At 45.6% G+C, this 18,810-nt stretch overlaps 1 long non-coding RNA gene across 1 annotated transcript in view; it reads right to left on the bottom strand.

The window, feature by feature from the left end:
- LOC116624353 overlaps nucleotides 1-18,810 on the bottom strand; it is a 153,957-nt gene that overhangs the window by 119,108 nt on the left and 16,039 nt on the right. Inside the window, exons 2-5 of the long non-coding RNA XR_004297879.1 lie at nucleotides 8,255-8,310; nucleotides 3,939-4,063; nucleotides 2,921-3,233; nucleotides 1,311-1,509 (exon numbers count right to left, since the gene is read on the bottom strand). This is a non-coding gene — a long non-coding RNA (uncharacterized LOC116624353). The remainder of the gene's footprint in view (nucleotides 1-1,310; nucleotides 1,510-2,920; nucleotides 3,234-3,938; nucleotides 4,064-8,254; nucleotides 8,311-18,810) is intronic.

The raw sequence follows: 18,810 nt of genomic DNA, 5'->3' as shown, positions 1-18,810 counted from the left end.
AGATAAAATAACTGGCAGTTTTATCTTTTCAAGCTAACAACACCATGGAACCATGTTTATAATATATTAAATGAGATAGAATAACCCTTCTGGAGGGAGTGTAATTGTTTCATTTGTAAATATTTATGAGTACCTCCTATGAGCTGGGCACCGGCATAATGACACACATGTGTATGTATACACGTGAGTGTGTGTGTGTGGGGGGGGGTGTAGGCTTAAGATATGTCCATATATTCCTTGATGTTCCTCGTTTCTAATGAATAGAATAAAGCAGAAGTGACATTGTGTGACTTAGGAGACTAAGCTATAAAAAGCCCTCCAGCCTCCCGATTATTCCCTCACTCTTGGCTTGCTTTGCTCTGGAGGAAGTTAGCATGTGGAGCATCCCCGTGGAGAAGCTCAAGTGGGGACAAAATGAGGTCTCCGGACAACAGCCATGTGGGTGGGCCATCTTGGAAGTGGATCCTCCGGCCCCATGCAAGCCTTCAGATGACTACAGCCATGGCCTTGACTGCAACTGACTGCAAGATGACTACAACTTGACTGCAATTTTGTGAGAAACCGTGAGCAGCTAAGCCACTCTCAGAACTCTGACCTCCAGAAACTTCACACATGTTGGTTGTTTCAAGTCATTCAGCTGTGGGGTATTTTGTTGTACAGCAGTAGGTAACTAATACTGGTGTGTGTGTGTATGTTATCAGAGAGTGATCAAAGAAAGCTAAAGAACAACAACCCAGAACAAATCGGAGATCTATTCCAAAGGCTCACTGCTCTTTATGCTTCTTTTCCTGTGGTCTCCATCTTAACTGATGGCACAACCACCCACTCATTTAACCAAACAAAAAACCCCAGGTCACCCTTGACTCCACCCTGTGTCTATTCCTCAATTCCTACAGATTGGTCACCAAATCATGATAGACCCATTTCCTGTATCCTAAATGGTCTTGCTTCCCACCTTTTACAACTCAGGCCTCTTCATTTGTTCAAAAAAATTACTGTTTCTAGCATCTACTTAGTGAACTCCTATCCATACGTCAATGCCCCAGAGCTCTTCATTAACACTGGATCCCCTCTACCAGCTCTGTGCCTTGCACATACTTCTACCTCTCCATTTTAGATCATTCTCTGTTCATTCTACTAACCCATGAGTTCCTGGAGGGTAGAGACTATGTCTTGCCCTCTCGATCTCTCCTGTCTTTAGCAGGGACCCACAAAATTGTGCTTTGAAAACATTACTGTACTGATTATCTGTTTCTGGGTAACAAATTATCTCAAACCTTGGTGGCTTAAAACAATAAAATGTGCATTACCTCCTAGTTTCTGTAGGTCAGGAATCTAGTGTGATATAGTTGGGTCATTTGACTCGAGGTCCCTCATGAGTTTGTACTCTTCATCTCAAGGCTCAACTGAAGGTCAGTCCACTCCCAGGCTCAGTCATATGGCTGTTAGCAGGCCACAGGTCCTCACTGCCATGTGGACCTCTCTATGGAGAAGCTTCCATCACAGCAGCTGGACTCCATCAGAGCAAGAGAGAGAGGGAGAAAGAGACGGTGAGCAAGCAGGGAACCAGTCTTTGTAATGTAAGCTCAGGAGGGACATCCCATCACTTTGTCATATATTTATTAGAAGCAAGTTACCAGGTCAGCCCTGAGAGGTGATTACATAAGGGCCTGAATACCTGGAGGTGGGGATCACCAGGAGACATCTTAGGAGCTGCCTACCTTGGATATCTTGACCTTGTGTCTCAGAACAGGCCTAGCCTCAGGTGTCCTTCCCCTGCCTTCTCTAATACCACCGTCATCTCTTGACACCTCTGCTCCCCAGAAATCAATGAATGAATGGCCGTCTTTCTCTAAACTTGATTCATTGCAAACTTATTCCATATTTCAGCCCTGGGCATGCTGCTTAACTTCACTAATGTTCCAGTTCCCCACCTATAAAATGGGGTCATAATAGAACTCACCTCATAAGTTTGTTGTGGGAATTAAAATGCACAAATCTGTAGCATAGTCTTCAAAACAGTTTAACTGTTCAATAAACAAAAGCAACCCTTTATTATTATTACTATTATTTTGTCCACGAACATCAAGATATCTAAAAACCAGCTTCTTCAGTTTATACTTAGCATCAAATTACACACTCTTGCCAACTTGATTTAGTGTGTGCATTTGTTTTCCTTCAATTATCAAAAAACTATCGTTAGTAATAATAATAATAATAATAATAATAATAAAAGACAGCTTCTGTGTGGTGGGTGGCAAGAAGACAGCATTTGTACAAATCTTCCCAGAACCAGAAATTCAAAAATCCAAGGAAGAGGTTGTAGTAACCCACTGGCGCATTACTGTGAGTGCTCAAACACAGAGATTGGATGTAGATTGAGAATAAGATCCCCCAAAGTTGTACTACAGACAGAAATTAAGCTGGGGAGTGGGACCTTTTTGTACATTTCCTATTTAAAAAAAATTTCAGTTGGCTTCCCTAAACAGTTACTATGGTCCCAAAAAGTGAAGGATAACTTGGCTGTACCACAGGAGCCCAGGGATCGGGTCCTTACAGTCTGTGAAGATTAACTCTGTGAAGAACAAGGGGGAATCGCATGTACTGAGCCACAGAATGCATCTGGAGTTCTACCTGCATCATCTCATCCTTCAGACACAACCAGATTAGGTGCCTAGTTACTGCTATCCCCCACTTAAAAAAAAAATAGGTGGAATTCACATAAAATCCATCAGTTTAAAGCCAACAATTCAGTGGCATTTAGTACACCGAATGCTGTGTACCTACCACGTCTATACAGCTCCAAAACGTCTTCATTACCCTAAACAGAAACCCTGTACCCACGGACTCAGTGCCGGTTCCCTCCTCCCCACTCAGCCCCCAGCATCCACCCCTCTACAGTCTGTCTCTATGGATTTACCTGTTTTGGATATTTCCCTTCACTGGCTTCTTTCAGTTCATGTCCTCATACAGTTGTTTGGAAGTTCACCGACGTGGTGGCACACGTGCATCCTGGATTCCTTTTTACGGCTGAGTAGTATTCCATTGTGTGGACATAGCAGTTCCTTTATCCGTTCATCCTTTGATGCACATTTGGGCTGTTTCCACATCTGGGTATTATGGATACAATGCTGCCGTGAGCATGTGTACGGGCTTCTGTTTGAGTTTCTGTTTTTAGTTCTTTGCTCAAATGGTCATTCTCTTTCACTTTTTGAGGAACTGCTTCATATTCTCTTTTTACAGATGGAGAAAACATGAATGTTTAAAAAACAAATCTTATTATTATGTAATCTCTACACGCAACATGGGGCTTGAACTCAGGACCCCCAGATCAAGACTCACATGCTCATCGGAAGGGGAGATGAACCAGGAGAGACTATGGACTCTGAAAAACAAACTGAGGGTTCTAGAGGGGAGGGGGGTCAGGGAATGGGTTAGCCTGGTGATGGGTATTAAAGAGGGCACATTCTGCAAGGAGCACTGGGTGTTATACGCAAACAATGAATCGTGGAACACTACATCAAAAACTAATGATGTAATGTATGGTGATTAACATAACATAATAAAATTTTTAAAAAGTCGCATGTTCTACCGACTGAGCCAGACAGGTGCCCCCAAAACACGAATGCTTTAAAATGCTTTATAGTTAGAGTTATCAGTCCTCTTGGACAGAAAAGTCGTTGCCATTTTCACTGGGTGACAGCCCCATGACAGAAGGCTTCCTGGAGGAGGTGAGACTGTCTAAAGGGAGGCAAGTCACCCATGGGGGAGTAGAACAGGCAGAGTCTAGATGCAGGGTGATGTGAACAGAGGCAGAGAGGCAGCTTAGTCTGACTGCAGCCAAGGGCCTGCTTGGAAAGAACTCAGGCCAGAGGGGCCCCAATCCCTCCTCCTAAAGTACGGGGCTGCCAGTGTCATTACTTCATTTCATGATTTACCTTAGAGTTACAGCAGCTGATCGCTGTGGAGTTTGCTTCTCGTAAGAACTATTTATTCCGAGATAGGCTTGGGGCTCTGTCCAGCTCACTCACACATGTGTACCAGCTAGGGACGTTTCTGCTTTCTAAAAAAAAAAAAAAAAAAATAGGTTAAAAAAAAAAGTAGGTTAATTTCCTGCCTGCTCACCTCGGTTCCGCGGGGCAGAAATGAGAGATGACACGTATAGATGGCTGGCTCTCCAGCTTCCCCTCGTCGTGACTCAGAGGGACCGGGAGAGAACAGTCTGGGTCCTCCCAGGCTGAGGAGGAAGGAAATGACCGGCCCAGATCATGCCACCCCGTGTCTAATAAAACCTTCCGCGGCCACCCGGTCGGCTATAAAATCAGCGTGCACCTCTCGCACTGGGACTCCGGTCGCCCCACCGTAGCAAAACCACCACCATCATGGCCCTCAGCTCAGTTCACTTGCTACAGTGTTTTCAGCTTTCACAGTGAGCCTGCCAGGTGGACGAGATTCTCTCCTCATTCTACATTGAGAAAAGTGAGAATAGGTTTGGCGGAATCAGGGTTGGAGCCCAAGCGTGGCCGAATTCTGAATTCTGCTGCTGGTCTCCCAGCTTCATCCAGCATGGAGTGTGTGAGGTCTCCAGCATCTGCGGAACTGCGACTGTGTAACCTCCCACCAGCATCGCTCACTCCTTCCCCCCCCCCCCCCCCCCCTCGCCCCCAGCCCTTGGCCGCTGCCACTCTGCTCTCTGCTTCTTTATGTTTGGCTATTTTCATAGCATTTTTGTAGGAAGATAAAAGGGAGGAGAGGCCAAGAGTGAAGGAAGGAGAGAGGGAGAGAGAGAGGCAGGGAGGGAGGGAAGGAGGGGACTAAGTAGGGGCCTGGGGGAGCAGGGGGGTAGAGCAGGAGAGAGATCTCCTGGCAGGGCTGAGAAGTGCCCCACCTTGTGCATTTGGCAGATCCCACACGTCCTCTAAATGACACCTGGTCCCTGTGAACAATTTCCCCCTGGCTGGGGGCCAGCAGGGGAAAGTAGAGACAGGAGACAGTGACACGGGTACATTTACTGATTCCAAATAGACTCCCCTGGGAGCACATCAGAATGATTTTCAGGATTCAATTGAATCGACTTGTTCTTTAAATTAAATTCTTCATTGCAGCTCAGCTCCTCACCAAGCGCCTGGTTCTGTCCTAAAGGGGCTCCGATCCCCAATTAATAAATGAGACTTTGAGTAATCCGATTCTGAGTTTTGCCAACGGGGCAGAGCCGGTGACAGAACAGGAGAGGGAAATGCAAGGGAACGTACGTCCGCTTTCTCCCCTGGAGGGCCCACCTGGATGAGCTAGGTTGGCAGAGGAGAGGGGGAGGAGCGGGGTTACATTTGCAGGGAAGCTCCAGAAAGAGGTCCTTGCTCCAGGGGAGCTGGCTGCTCTTTGCAGCCTGTTACATCACGAGATCCCACTCAGAAACGGAATCCGGGGGTGGACTGGGTCTAGGAAGTCAGCACATCTTGCAGTGCGGGATTATCGGAGGGGAAAGGTGGGCAAGAACTTGCTACTTTGGGCTCTGCTCCCCCTCACTCTATCCCTTGAATTCTTTCTTTTGCTTGGATCAAGGGGAAGTTTTGCGTTCTGGAGGAGGGTAACAGTTGGGCTGTTTTGAAATAGGAGTGTGGAGATGGAAGTGGAGTTGAAACGTAAACTTCAGGAGGGCGAGTCCTCTTGGGAAACCACACTCCTACCTGGAGCTTCACATGCACTCTATCATGTGATCCTCCTCAACACCCTCCTCCGGCGGTGTAGGCAGAACTAGCACCCGCACTGCACAGACAAGGAAACTGAGGCACAGAGGAGGTAAAGGATGTGCTCATGGGCAAGTAGTGGGGATATGGTATAGTCAGGATTTGAACCTAGGTCTGTTTATCCCCCATTCTATGGAACGGTTCAGAGCATGGATTCTAGAGCCAGCCAATCTACGCTTCAACCCAAGCTCTTCTCCCTCCCAGCTGTGTGACCTTGAGCAAAATTACTAACGTCTCTGGGCCTCGGGTCTCCTTCCACAAAAGGGAGATTGAAGTCTCCCCACTTCACAGAGTTGGGAATAGTGAATGAGAACCTAAATCTAAATGATCTAAATGATCAGTCATACAGGGTAAATGTTAATGGAAATGTGGCAAAAGGGTCTTTACATTCTTAACCACAGAGCAATGTTCTGTGCAGCGAGTGAGCATTAGTCTGTGTGAAGGGGGAGGTGGTTAGATAAGGGGAGAGGGGGCTTCTACTGGATGAGCAGGGGTAGGAAGTCTTTGGGCTGCCCTTGGAGCATCCTGCTGCGGGTCCCCTCCAGGGCAGTCCTCGCCTTGTTCTTACTGTTCAAGGGGATCCAAGGAGACTGCTTATTTCAGCCGAGTGGACCTGGGGACAGGCCTCCAGGGCCCCTGCCCAGGGAGCTTCCCACTGGGTCTGTGACCAGAACCCAGGGATGTGCAGAGGGGCGGCTGCATGTGCCCTCCCGACAAACCAAACCCTTTCCGTTGCTGGGAGAGCCATAATTAGGCCAGATCTCAGCGTGGCAGCCAGGAGGCATTCGAGCGGAGTTTCCAGCCCTCCTTCCACAGGGCCTAGTTAACTGAATAAATTCTTCCAAAGGGCTGTGGATCAGCATTTCACCAGATAAAGTAGGGCTCTGACAGAGCCCTCTCTGAAACAAACTGGAAGGCAGGGTTCCCCGGACAGAAGTGGGTTCGAATTCCAGCTCCACCACTTACCAGCTCTGTCATCCCGGAGAAATTAACTACTCTAAACTCTGATCTCCTCCTCCTCTGAAAAATGGGGACAATAATATCACTGACTTCTTAAGGTTGTTGTAATGATTAAATTGAGGTCATCCACATAAAGCTTTCAGCCCGAAACCTGGGAGATAAATCTCTTTGTATTTGTGAGCAATTATTTTCATTGCTGATAATATAGTGATGTTAATCATTAGCAACATTAAGAAAGTTAATAGCAAATAGGAGTTTCCAGAGGGACTTTTTTTTCCAGAAGGAGCTTCAACACCAGTTCCTCCCAACATGTAGAGTCTATCAAAGTCTCTGGACTTCTGAGCCAGGAAGCCCACTGAATTTCTACAAGGAAGGGAGCACCTCTGCATTAGATAAAGGTTGCCTCCTTTTTTTCATAGAGTAGCACGTGTCAATGGTTTGGATTGGTCACCTGAGCATATTCCCCTGCATCCAGCAGGTTCATTCAAAGTGTTTCAGAAAGTACTGAGCACAGTGTGGCAGAGGAGGGACATTTCCGGTGAAGCTCCCCTTCTTGCTCTGACCACCAGCAAGCTCAAGGCCAACAGTCAGCCTGCCCTTCTTACCATTCTTTGTTAGAACACACCGTTTCCTGCCTAGGGGACATTGCACCTGCCATATCCTTGCTGGGAGTCCCCTTCTTAGATACACAGATGGCTCTTTCCCACCTCGATTTGGTGTCAACCACTGTGCTAGCCCACTTGGGCTGCAGTAACAGAATACCACAGGCCAGGTGGCTTGTAAATAACAGAAGTTCACTTCTCGCCGCTCTGGAGGCTGGAAGTTGAGATCAGGACTCCAGCGTGGCCGGGTCCTCTTCCACTTTGCAGATTGCTGACTTCTTGTACCCTCACAGAGCAGAGAGCAGGGAGAGGAAGCAAGCTCTCTTGTGACTCTTGTAAGGGCACTCATCCTTATTTCTGGGGGCGCCCCCCTCATGAGTTTATGGAACCCTAATCACCCCAAGGCCCCATCTAGTACCATCACATTGCCAAGGAGGGTTTCAGCACATGAACTTGGGAGACACAGACCTGCTGCCCAAAACTGTCACCTTGGCAACACCATCCCTGACTGTCCTACTTCAAATCTCAACTCCACCCCATCACTCTCCAGTCACCAGCCTGTTTTCTGGTTTTCCCTAGGACAAAGAAAAGCCCCAATGACAGGCTGACATGGACCTGGTCTCCGAAGACCACACCGTGTACATTTGTACCAATTTCCTACAAAATTATCAAGAGCCTTAGAAATATCCATCCCCCTTGACTCAATGATTGGACTTACAGAAATAGCCTACGGTACTAGCAAATACAAAGAATGGTGAGCAAAAACATTTATCCATGTATAGACATGAAAACTTAGAAGTCACCTAAATATCTACCTGTAAGGGAGTAAGTGAAGACGTTATTGACCAGCAATGTGGTGGAACGTCATGCAGGCATTTCGAGTCTTTCTTACTGTGGGGCTGCCATTATATTGCAAAATAAATCTGGATATTAATATTTACTTACAGTTCAGTTGTAAATGGGTGCATGGGATGCTGTATTTCACACTGTTGAGCTTATCGCTGATGAAAAAAAAACACAGGTGATTATTCCCTTTACTCCTTTTGTATTTCTAAGATATGTTTACAATGAACATGCATTGCATTAACAATAAGGAAATAATAAGGGTTTTTTTTTTTTTTTTTTTTCCACAAACCCATCATGGCTTCATTGCCATGAAACAATCGTAGGTGTCCCAAACAGAACGTGTCCCCTCCGGAATGTGATCAACCACATCCCCAGCATTCATGGACACAGTGAGGCGGGGAGCTGCTTTTTTCTTTTCTTTTCTTTTTAATTTTTCTGTGTTTGGAAAACATCAGGCACAGCAAATAGCAACCCTCTAGATAATACAAATGAGTAAATATTGTCAGGATTCGTTACATAAAGTGCTAAAAAATATAACTTGAGGATGTAATACCACTTCTTTTCCCACCTTCAGAAATCCCAGTGTCTGTTCCTGCCAAAAAAGATGGAGGGTGGGGGATTTTGCAGAGGAAAAAAAAAAAAAATCATAAGTCCTTTCCTTCAAACTGACAGAGGAAGAGGTGGGATTGATAATGAGGGAAAATGCTACATCAAGTAAAATCAAGAGATTTGGCTGTTCTCTCCTCTGAAAGCACAAACGAGCTGGGTTTTGCAGCAGGACAGTGACAGGTCTCACCCTCTGGAAGGACTGGGGATTAAGGGATACTTTTTAGATTTGCAGGGAAAGCAGGGAAACTTTTTCCCCTCCTCTAACAGACCCACACAGACTCTGGTACAGGCTCAAGAGGGGCGGACTAATCCCACAAAAACTTGCCTTGTGATTTGCGGCAATTCAAGGAAAAGCTCTAGGAAAAGGAGAAAAGCATCCTCTTTGTATCAATGTTCCCTCCTCTGCACTTTCAGACTTTCTCTTGGGCACACTGCAGGGGCTGTTCTCTCTCTCTGCATGGTGCGGGACATTTTTCATCTCTGGTTTTCACATCCTCTTGCCTTCCAAGGGTATCCCGCTTCTAACCCCCACCCAGCCAAGTCTTGGCAACAATGTGAGGCCATACCTGCTCAGCGGCTGAGCCCTCGCTCACCTGCCCGGGGCCCCTGCAGGAGGGTGAACCATCCAAGGTGAAAAGGCTCACAGCTGGCCCAAGCCTGATATGCAAACCAAGGCCAGTCTCCGCCTGGAGCTCCAGTTCTAATTTCTGATGCCCTCGGAAGGACTGGCTAATGTCAGGCAGAGCCTACCTGATACGCTGGGACAATGCCAGGGCAGGAACCTGGGCCAGAGCCCCTTGAAGACACCCCTGGGATCTTAAGGATTGATTTTGGAAGCTTTGATTGAGTTCAGTACTTTTCCAGAAGGGTAGGAGACCTGCCGTGGCTGGACCGCTGCCCTCAATTCAGACTGATAACATTTGCCAGGTCAGAGCAATCCTTTAGGTTGGATAATGGTCTTAAGCTAGAGGCCCACAGTCAAATTCAGCCCATAAAGATACTTCCCTTGGCCCACACCATGATTTTTGTGCATTTAAATTACTTGTCAAGATGTAAAACTTGAATGATTCCATATGAAAGTCCCATTTCTGGCTTTTTTTTTTTTTCCCCCCAAAACAAAAAGAGTTGGTTGCAGAATGCAATGTTTAAGAACAAGAACTCTGGAGCCAGATTTCTTGGTTTAGAATCCCAGCTCTGTGACCAGGGGTAAGTTACAAAACCTCTCCATGCCTCGCTTTTCTCATCTGTAAAATGGGAATAATAACATTAATAACTGTCTCAAATGCTTGTTGTAAGGATTAAATGAATTAATACAAGCAATGCTTTTAGACCAGTGCCCACCATATATGTGTTAGAATAGTTACTACATTATATCCCTATTAATACTGGACACGCATTACCAACACTATCTCCCTCACTCAAGAGAAGGCATGACCTCTTCGTGTTATTACGTCTCCCACTCCACTCAATTCACTCATTACATTAGCTGCCCGACCTCTGAAAGTGTTTGAGCTTGAGAGCCCCGGTCTCAAATGAAGATACAGTATTCACCATGTGGGACCTTTGTAAACCCAAAGTGTAATACTGCCTTGAGCAACTGTTGGGAGATCCCACAGCTGCAGACTTTTGGGAACCAGGAAGTCCATGGGCATAAGAGGTGGAATATTATATTCTACACCCGATTTGGCCATGTGGCTTAGTTTGGGCAACCATAGGAAGCAAAAGTGTTGATGTGTTGGCTCTGAGCCTCAGTCTGAAATGTTTCCTCTTGCATTTTCATTACTATTGAAGAAGGAAAAGCTCAGGCTAGATGCTGGTTCCAGGAAGACGGGGGAGTGATACATAAAACAAGCCTTCCCCAGTTAAGGTGACCTATCCAAATCCAACGGAGAGCAGGGTCCCAGCTGACCTGCAGAGATGTGCTGAAACCAACCCAGACAAGCCAATCTTTGGGGAACCCACATTCACATGACATACAATAATAAACGGCTGTTGTTTTAAGCCGCCGAGCATTGGGGTGGATTGTTACACAGCAAACACTAGCTGATAAGCTGTCCCATGGAACCCCTTAGCATCACCCAGCGACCAAATGGGACATGGCACATTTTTCCCGGACACAGTGAATGATGCCATCTGTGTTAGGTGTGACCAGAGAATGGAGCTGTTCTTGACCTCACATGAAGAGTCAAACATTCAGGGGTGGGAGTGTTGGATACCCAGCTGCCAGTTGGGCACCCCAACCCCTCACACAGCCTTGGGCAAAACCACAAGATACAAGCCGATGCCCTTCATGGATTTTCTCTGTTCCCAGGGAGTATCCTCTCATAGTTCCTGTCATCTGCACATCCCTATAAATACACACAATATCACCAAGTTTTTGTTCATTTGTTTAAGCTACACGGTGGAAGAATGGACTAATGGAGGCAGAGTCAGGAAGTTAAAAAGCTGTCTCAATATATTTAAGAATATTGAAATCATTGCATGCGTCTTCCCCGACCACAACAGTATGAAACTAAAAGTCAATCACAAGAAGAAGAAGCTATTGGTGATGTCCAGGCGGAAAACAGGGTGAGCCTGAATGAAGACTTTAGGAGTGAGGATGGAAATAAGTGAACAGATTTAATAATAGACACAATGTCAGTAACAACACTTATCGGGGAGCTTGTCAGGTGTCGCCCACTGTTCTCAGAGCATTACATATCTTTAATCAACAATCTTATGGATTAGGTACTGTTACTCCTTCCACTTTACAGACAATGATGTTGAGGCCAAAGTGACCCAGCCTGCAAATGGTGAGTTCAAAGCCAGGAAGATCCTGAATCTGGGCCCTTTACCCCTGCATGCTACTACTACTGTATTTTTTAGGAGCTTTGCAGGTGGTGGAATAAACAGGACTTGGTGGTTTATTAGCCATCGGGGGTGAGGGACAGGGAGTACAAAACAGTTGGAAGACAACATGGTCTTCTCATTTAAGGGAACAGGGTGTGTGTGTGTGTGTGTGTGTGTGTGTGTGTGTGTGTGTGTCCATTTACAATGACAAACAAGAAAAAGTCCATTCCCAGAGCAAGATTTTGATTAGAGAAGACTCATGGGAGAACAATTATTATCGCCAAATATTAGGACTGTCAAATACTTGGTTCTGACTTGTTTTCTGAGAATCAAGGAAGGAGAATTTGTCTAAGTAAGGTCTCAACGTCACTTGGCAGGAAGAAGGAACAAAAGAATCCATCAATGGTGTGTGTCTGCATGCTTGTATATCAGATAAACAAGTTATTTCAAAACAATTGGAGGACCATTGCGTGATAGAACTTGTTCTGAATGTGTTGGCTGGGCACCCATTGCAATATTGCAGAAGTGGAGGCTATTTGAAACCCATTTGCCTCTCTGACTTTCCCAGTTAATACTGTAGCCAAGATACAGCAAGATTAACAGCCATTCGGAGGGAGAGAAACCCTGTGTCTTCTTGGCTTTGTCTTGTTCTTTTAAAAAAAGATCCTTGTTTGATGAGGAGCAGCGTTCCTTCTCTCTAGAACAGAGATCGATACTGGCTTTTCTGCTAAAGCTAGCAAGTGTATTTTCTTTCTTTCCAAGAGATGACTGCTGGGACCAGGGAGGCCGAGTGTCCTCATTCAACTGGATGCCCTAGAACTTTTGCTCTTTGACAACTTTTGTTTTTTTAATGCTTTGGAGGCTGTCAGTTTCTCTTCAGCCTCTCAGGGCCCAGTGTACAAGAGAGCCTCGGCATCCTTCCCTCCCTCCCTGCTCTTGTCCTGAAGTTGAGATTTCTTTTCTTTTTTTTTTTTTTTTAAAGATTCTATTTTATTTGACAGAGAGAGAGAGAGCACAAGTAGGCAGAACAGCAGGGAGAGGGAGAGGAAGAAGCAGGCTCCCCACCGAGCAGGGAGCCTGACGTGGGGCTCGATCCCAGGACCCTGGGATCATGACCTGAGCCGAAGGCAGATGCTTAACCGACTGAGCCACCCAGGCGCCCGAGATTTCTTTATGTATGGTTCCCCCTCACCTGAGTGACTGGTGCCATCTGATAGGGAGCAGATTCTAGGTTCTAGTATGGGGACTGGACCTCTGGAACTTGTACCCTAGTATACGACAGAGACCACCAAGGAGAGATCAAGAGGTCAGTGTAAGCCAGATATTTGAGAGAGACCTCAAAAGGATGGGGGTGAAAAAAGAACCTCTGAAAATCTGCCACCAGATTTTGGATGAACACAGAGCTGGTGACAGAGTCTAAATAAAAAGTTCAGGGAAGTGTAAACATAGGGTCATTCCAAGAGGTGAGGTACACAAGTAGGAACAAAGAGGGAAACCCAGGCCTTTCTTGATGAGCCCCGCAGGGATATCCAATTCCTCTGTCTGTAGGGTTCGCACTGTTTGATGAGAAAGAGCGTGTTAGGAGCGGCCTGAATAAGAAGCTGCTGTCGGGACAAACATGCACATTCTGGGTTGTGACTGGGTTCCTGTCAGTCACCACCACCTCTGGCTTCTGCCTCATTCAGGACACGGACAGAACACAGAAGCCACGGGGGCTCCACATTTGGCCTCTGCTTTTCCTTAAGTTCACATTTTAAATAAATAATAAATAAATAAATAAATAAAATATCACATTAAAAAATTATTTGATGAGAGAGCAAGAGAACACAAGCAGGGGGAGGGGCAGAGGGCGAGGGAGAAGAAGACTCCCCGCTGAGCAGGGAGCCCGATGCGGGGCTCAATCCCAGGACTGTGACCTGAGCTGAAGGCAGATGCTCAATGGACTGAACCACCCAGGCGCCCCCCCAAAAAAGACCACATTTTAAAACAAAAGTGAAATTGATCATAAGAGACCCTAATCAAACTACAAAAAGAAAAAGAAGAGAAATTTATATGAACAAGTCATAAAATCTAAGGCCATTGGGGGTAAGTGAGGGAATGCAGTCTCGACAAGAGATGAGAAGCCACTACTTCTCCATCTTTCTCTGCAGGAGCTGCGATGCTCCTAGGAAGTGCAGGGTCAAGTTTGTAGTTTACCTCTCCAAAGTGGTCGAGGACATGATGCTATGCATTTTTAAGTCATTTCTGGCTCCATTTTCCTGCCTTTCTGTGTTTATTTACCTGGCATCTATTTTGAATTTGGGCTTTTTCTTTTGATATTATAGATTCTTTTGAGTCATATGACGTCTTTTCGGAAAAATAAATAAGTCAACTATCAAATTAAAACATGCACTTGAACATTAAAAAAAACACATACACTTGAACATAAACTGGCATGCATGCCTATAAGCAATCACATGATCTACATACATAAACATATAGTTCTCTCGGCCCCATCCCTGTATACCACCACCCCCCACCACAAGGTAATTGAGAGCAGTTCATAAGCAACGTCATCCAGAGAAGATACATCAGGTATATTTTGGTCATGGAGTCACTGGGGTTATTTTGCTATTCTTGTGGGGACTTTACCTTTCTAGACCATCAGAAGTGAAAGATGCAATTTGCAAAGATTACTGAAAAACTAAGTTCTATCCCATACGACCCTTGGTGATGTAACTTTGTCACTCTGGAGTCTGCTTGGCTGGCCCGGACACTTGGTTCAACCAGCTGAACACAGTGGAGGTGATACTGTGTAAGTTTTAGAGTCTGGGTTTCAAGAGATCTTGCAGCTTCTCTGAGACCATCATGTAAGGAAGCTGATCTGGCCTCTGGAAGCCATGGGGGGGAAACCACTAAGGCCACCATCAACAGCCAGCGTGTCCCTTCACATCTTCAGTTCCAGGGGAAAGCTGGTGCCAGAGCGTGCGCTAGAAGGCAGGTCTCCAGGCCTCTAGTCTCACATCCTTAAAGAGCATGTTCAACACCGCCCTCTCCTCTGTGAGAGCACAACCCTGTGACACTGGAGGAAGGGACAACACTGGGAGTCCAAAGACAGAGCTGTAGTCCCCGCGCTGAGTCAGATGCTTGCTGTGTGTCTATACCCAAGTACAGTGACCTCTCTGGACCTCGACCCCCTCATCTGTGGGACAAGCAGGTTGGAGAAATGAAGAGCCCGGCCCCGTGAAGTTCTTAGAGTCCCTGATGACTCTGAAGCATGCCTTCTCAGCTCTTTTGTCACAGCAGGAGCTCGGGGATTTTACTGTGACAGGCTGGAAACCAGCGAGGGGGAGGCAGGGGGTTGCATCTCATTCTGTCAGATCCCCTTCTTCTAAAGGGTAACATTGTCACTCACAGCTTATCTTGCTGTGAACTTTCCTTAATGGTTTCGTTGGATTTGGGCTCAGATTAATCATCCTGGGCAACAAGCAACACGACAAACTCATCACTAATTAATTGGCAGCAACGCAAGATACCACATTCCCTGATGCAGAAGGCCTGTTTCTATATTAGCCCCTGTCCTTCTGGGTGCTCATGATGCTGTGCCATGTCATTCTCTGGGTGCTCATCTTGGCGGCAAGCATACTGGATGCTCACCCTGGAGAAGAATCATCAAGAGAAGATGTGATCCAGGAAAGTGTGCTTCTGTTTCCATCTTCATCCCCAAAACCAATGCTGCATTTAAGGGAGAGGTTCTGCTTTGGCTGTCTTCTGGAAATGAAAATGTTTGCCGTTGCAGTGCGAAATAAAAAATGCAGTATGACTGCAACGCACACAGTGCTGTAGGAGCGAAGATTAAGTCACACCATAAATAGGCTCTGAAGTTGGATTTTCAACTGAGTTTTTTTTAATCAGAGAGATTTATTCACATTCAGCTACGCACACACCATTCCACCCATGTTCAGTGTTAAATCCGTGCACAGAACAGTAAATTTGTGTTGAAGAAATGAATGAACCTTTCTTGCAAAACAACTACGTAGCTGTTGTTTTTTCTAGTGTCTTGCCCTTTATTCTTCAAATCAGTGTTCTTGCTTCTAGATCCACACCAGCGATTTCAGTATTAGCGAGGATTCTTCAGCAATTATAAAGGCCTAGGCACAATTCAAATGATCTTAAGCCAAAGAGGGAATTTTGGATTCGTGTGTCTAGAAAGAAAATTGGGTAGAGGTCACAGTGATCACACAAAAACATTGAGGAGTTTGGGGCTTGAGGATTCATCCTGGAACTCAGTGCTGCCAGAAATCAACCAACCAACCAACCAACCAACCAACCAACCAACCAAGTCTTCTCTCTCCACCATGTGGGGACACAGCAGGAAGATGGCCCGTCTGTAAGGCAGCAAGCAAGAGGAGGGCTCTGGTCAGAACCCAATCATGCTGGCACCCGAACCTTGGACTTCCAGCCTCCAGAACTGTGAAAAAATACATTTCTGTTGTTCACGCCACCCAGTCTGGGGTATTTCGTGTGGCAGCCTGAGCTGACCAATACACCAACCTGGTCTAATCTTCCTCTCATCTCTCTGATATTTTATCCTTTGTGCTCTTTTCATGGTTCATTTTTACCAAGTCCCGTGTTTCAATTATTATTACTGTTCAAGCCTCCTGGATACAATCTTCAGCCCAGATCTCCCACCTGAGCGGCATATTAACCTGTCTTACTACCTACTATGTGGTTCTATTAGTGCCTTGCAGTCAGATATCCAAAACTGAACATGTTATTTCCTCCCAAAGCTCTTCCTCCGATGTTGTGCCCATCCACACTCTTCATCTCCGTGGAAGGACCTGAATTCATCCATTAACGAGAGGGTGTCCACATTGACGCATCCTTCTCCCTCGTCCTCAGGTGCAAACACCAGATCCCACTTATTACACACCAAGCAGTTCTAGAACTGCCCCATTCATCTTCACTCTCACCAACAGCACCTTTGTGAAAGTGACCACCATTGCTCAGCTGGATTTCCACCCGCTCCCCCAGGAGGCCCCCATGTCCTCTGTTGTGCTGTCTGTAACCTCTTCAGCACTCTTTTTTTTTTTTTAAGATTTTATTTATTTATTTGACAGAGACAGAGATAGCAAGAGCAGGAACACAAGCAGCAGGAGTGGGAGAGGGAGAGCAGGCTTCCCGCCGAGGAGGGAGCCCGATGTGGGACTCGATCCCAGGACCCTGGGATCATGACCTGAGCCTAAGGCAGATGCTTAACAACTGAGCCACCCAGGCGCCCTCTTCAGCACTCTGTAGCCGAACCTGACCATGCTGTTCCTCTGCCCGAAACTCATCCTGGGTCAAAGATGCTGCATGTTGTGACTCGCACTTATCTTCCCAGCATGATTTCTTGCTCTTTCCCCCTCACATATGGATCTGCTTATGGTTCTGCATATGGTTTGGAACGTATCATTCTCCCTAATGCCTCTGGATGTTCAAACATCTATTCTATCTAAAATATCATTTCTACGTGTGCCTGGGTGGCTCAGCTGGTCAAATGTCCGACTCTTGGTTTAGGTTCAGGTCATGATCTTAGCATATTGGGATAGCGCCCCACGAGGCTCACGTTGGGCTCTGTGCTCAGGATGGAGTCTGCTTGGGATTCTCTCCCTCCCTCTCCCTCTGCCCCTCCCCCCCCCGCTCATGCTCTCTTTCTCTTAAAAATAAATCTATAAAATAAAATAAAATATCATTTCTATTGCTCTTTACCTGATTAACTCCTACCAGTCCTGATTTCAGCTTAGTAGTTCTTCCTTTGGGAAGCCTTCTCATCCCCCCAAATTCAATAAGGTTCTCGTGGGATCACAGAGAGCATGTTATTAATCTTTTGTAGGACCACTTTACAGTATAGTAAATGATGTGCTTCCTTTTTCCCTCTTCTGTTAGACTGTGAATTCCTTAATTGCAGGAGTAGTGTTTGGTGGCTGGGTGGATACTTAAATGATATTTGTTTAATGAGTGAATCAATAAAGTAATGAGTGAAAAAAATATGCAAAGATGTATATAAACCCATACCCACACTGCAGTTGCATAGTGACTCTAATTCATTTGGCTCAGCTCTTACTAAAAGCAAAATAAACTCCAGAGCCTCACCTTTTTTTAATGGGAATATGTTTATAAGGCCTCTAAGAAGTATCATCTTTATGGCTTTATATACAAGGTTAAGATGTTTACGTGTCCTCTATGCTAATTCCATTACCTTCTTAAAAATCTATTCTATCCATCAATGTCTGCTGTTCGGGGGTACTTTGGATGAAGATCTATTTTATCAACAATTGTCCCCTAGTGATAAATAAACACGCATTAAAGCTCTCAGCTGGCCTTTGCAAATGACATGTTCCTTCTTGTTACTCTTTTCTCTAATATTGGTTTAATTGTTTTCTAATCGCTGTGAAATAAACAAACCCTGGCTGTTAGGTTTTATCCAGACAAGTGGCTTACTCAGATCTCTATGCCTGTTTCATCTGGGGTCTTGACTTTGGTTTTACATGGGTGCGAATGAAGTGACCAAGAAAATGCTTGGGTACTAAAAACTGGGATATAAGTGGAGACTTCTGGTTTAATGTGCACGACTAAAATGGCAGAAGTAGAGCATCCCATGTTCTAAAAATCCATAGCAGAACTGGAAGGATGCGAAGAGTCCCACCAACACATGACTGAGGGGAAAGCCCTGGAAAAGGACAGACAATGGGTAGAAGGGATAAAGAACAATGGCCATGGGTTGTCATCAGGGTGAGGAATCAAAAGGTAAAGCAGTTAAACCAGCCCCTGGATATCAGAGGGGCTTTATTGACCTTTATCCCTAGGATAATGTTATGGTACAAATCTTTTACCCAGAAATTCTGACAAAGACTCCCAGAGTGTGATCTGTGGGCAGTGAAGTGGGGCTGTGCCTCAGACAACTTAAAGTTTTCAGGAAAGACGGGAAGATCACTTATTCAAAATGAAAAATCCTCTGCTTGCATACCTTAGAGGGAAGCCCAGCCTCCCCTCCCCTCCTCCAGCATTAAGACCCTCATGATCGAAATCTTCATTCATCGCCAACAGAACGTGAAATTTCATTGAACTAAAAAATTATTCCTCAGCTGCCAACATCACTCAATTAAAATTACATCGATAATTATGAAAAGCAACCAATAACTACCATACATCTAAAGAAACCGAACAGTGGGGAAAAGATTTTTCAAAATACAATA

The sequence above is a fragment of the Phoca vitulina genome, unplaced genomic scaffold (assembly GCF_004348235.1).
Source record: "Phoca vitulina isolate PV1807 unplaced genomic scaffold, GSC_HSeal_1.0 scaffold66, whole genome shotgun sequence".
Lineage (NCBI taxonomy): Eukaryota > Metazoa > Chordata > Mammalia > Carnivora > Phocidae > Phoca > Phoca vitulina.
This window is presented reverse-complemented; position numbering and strand designations above follow the sequence as displayed.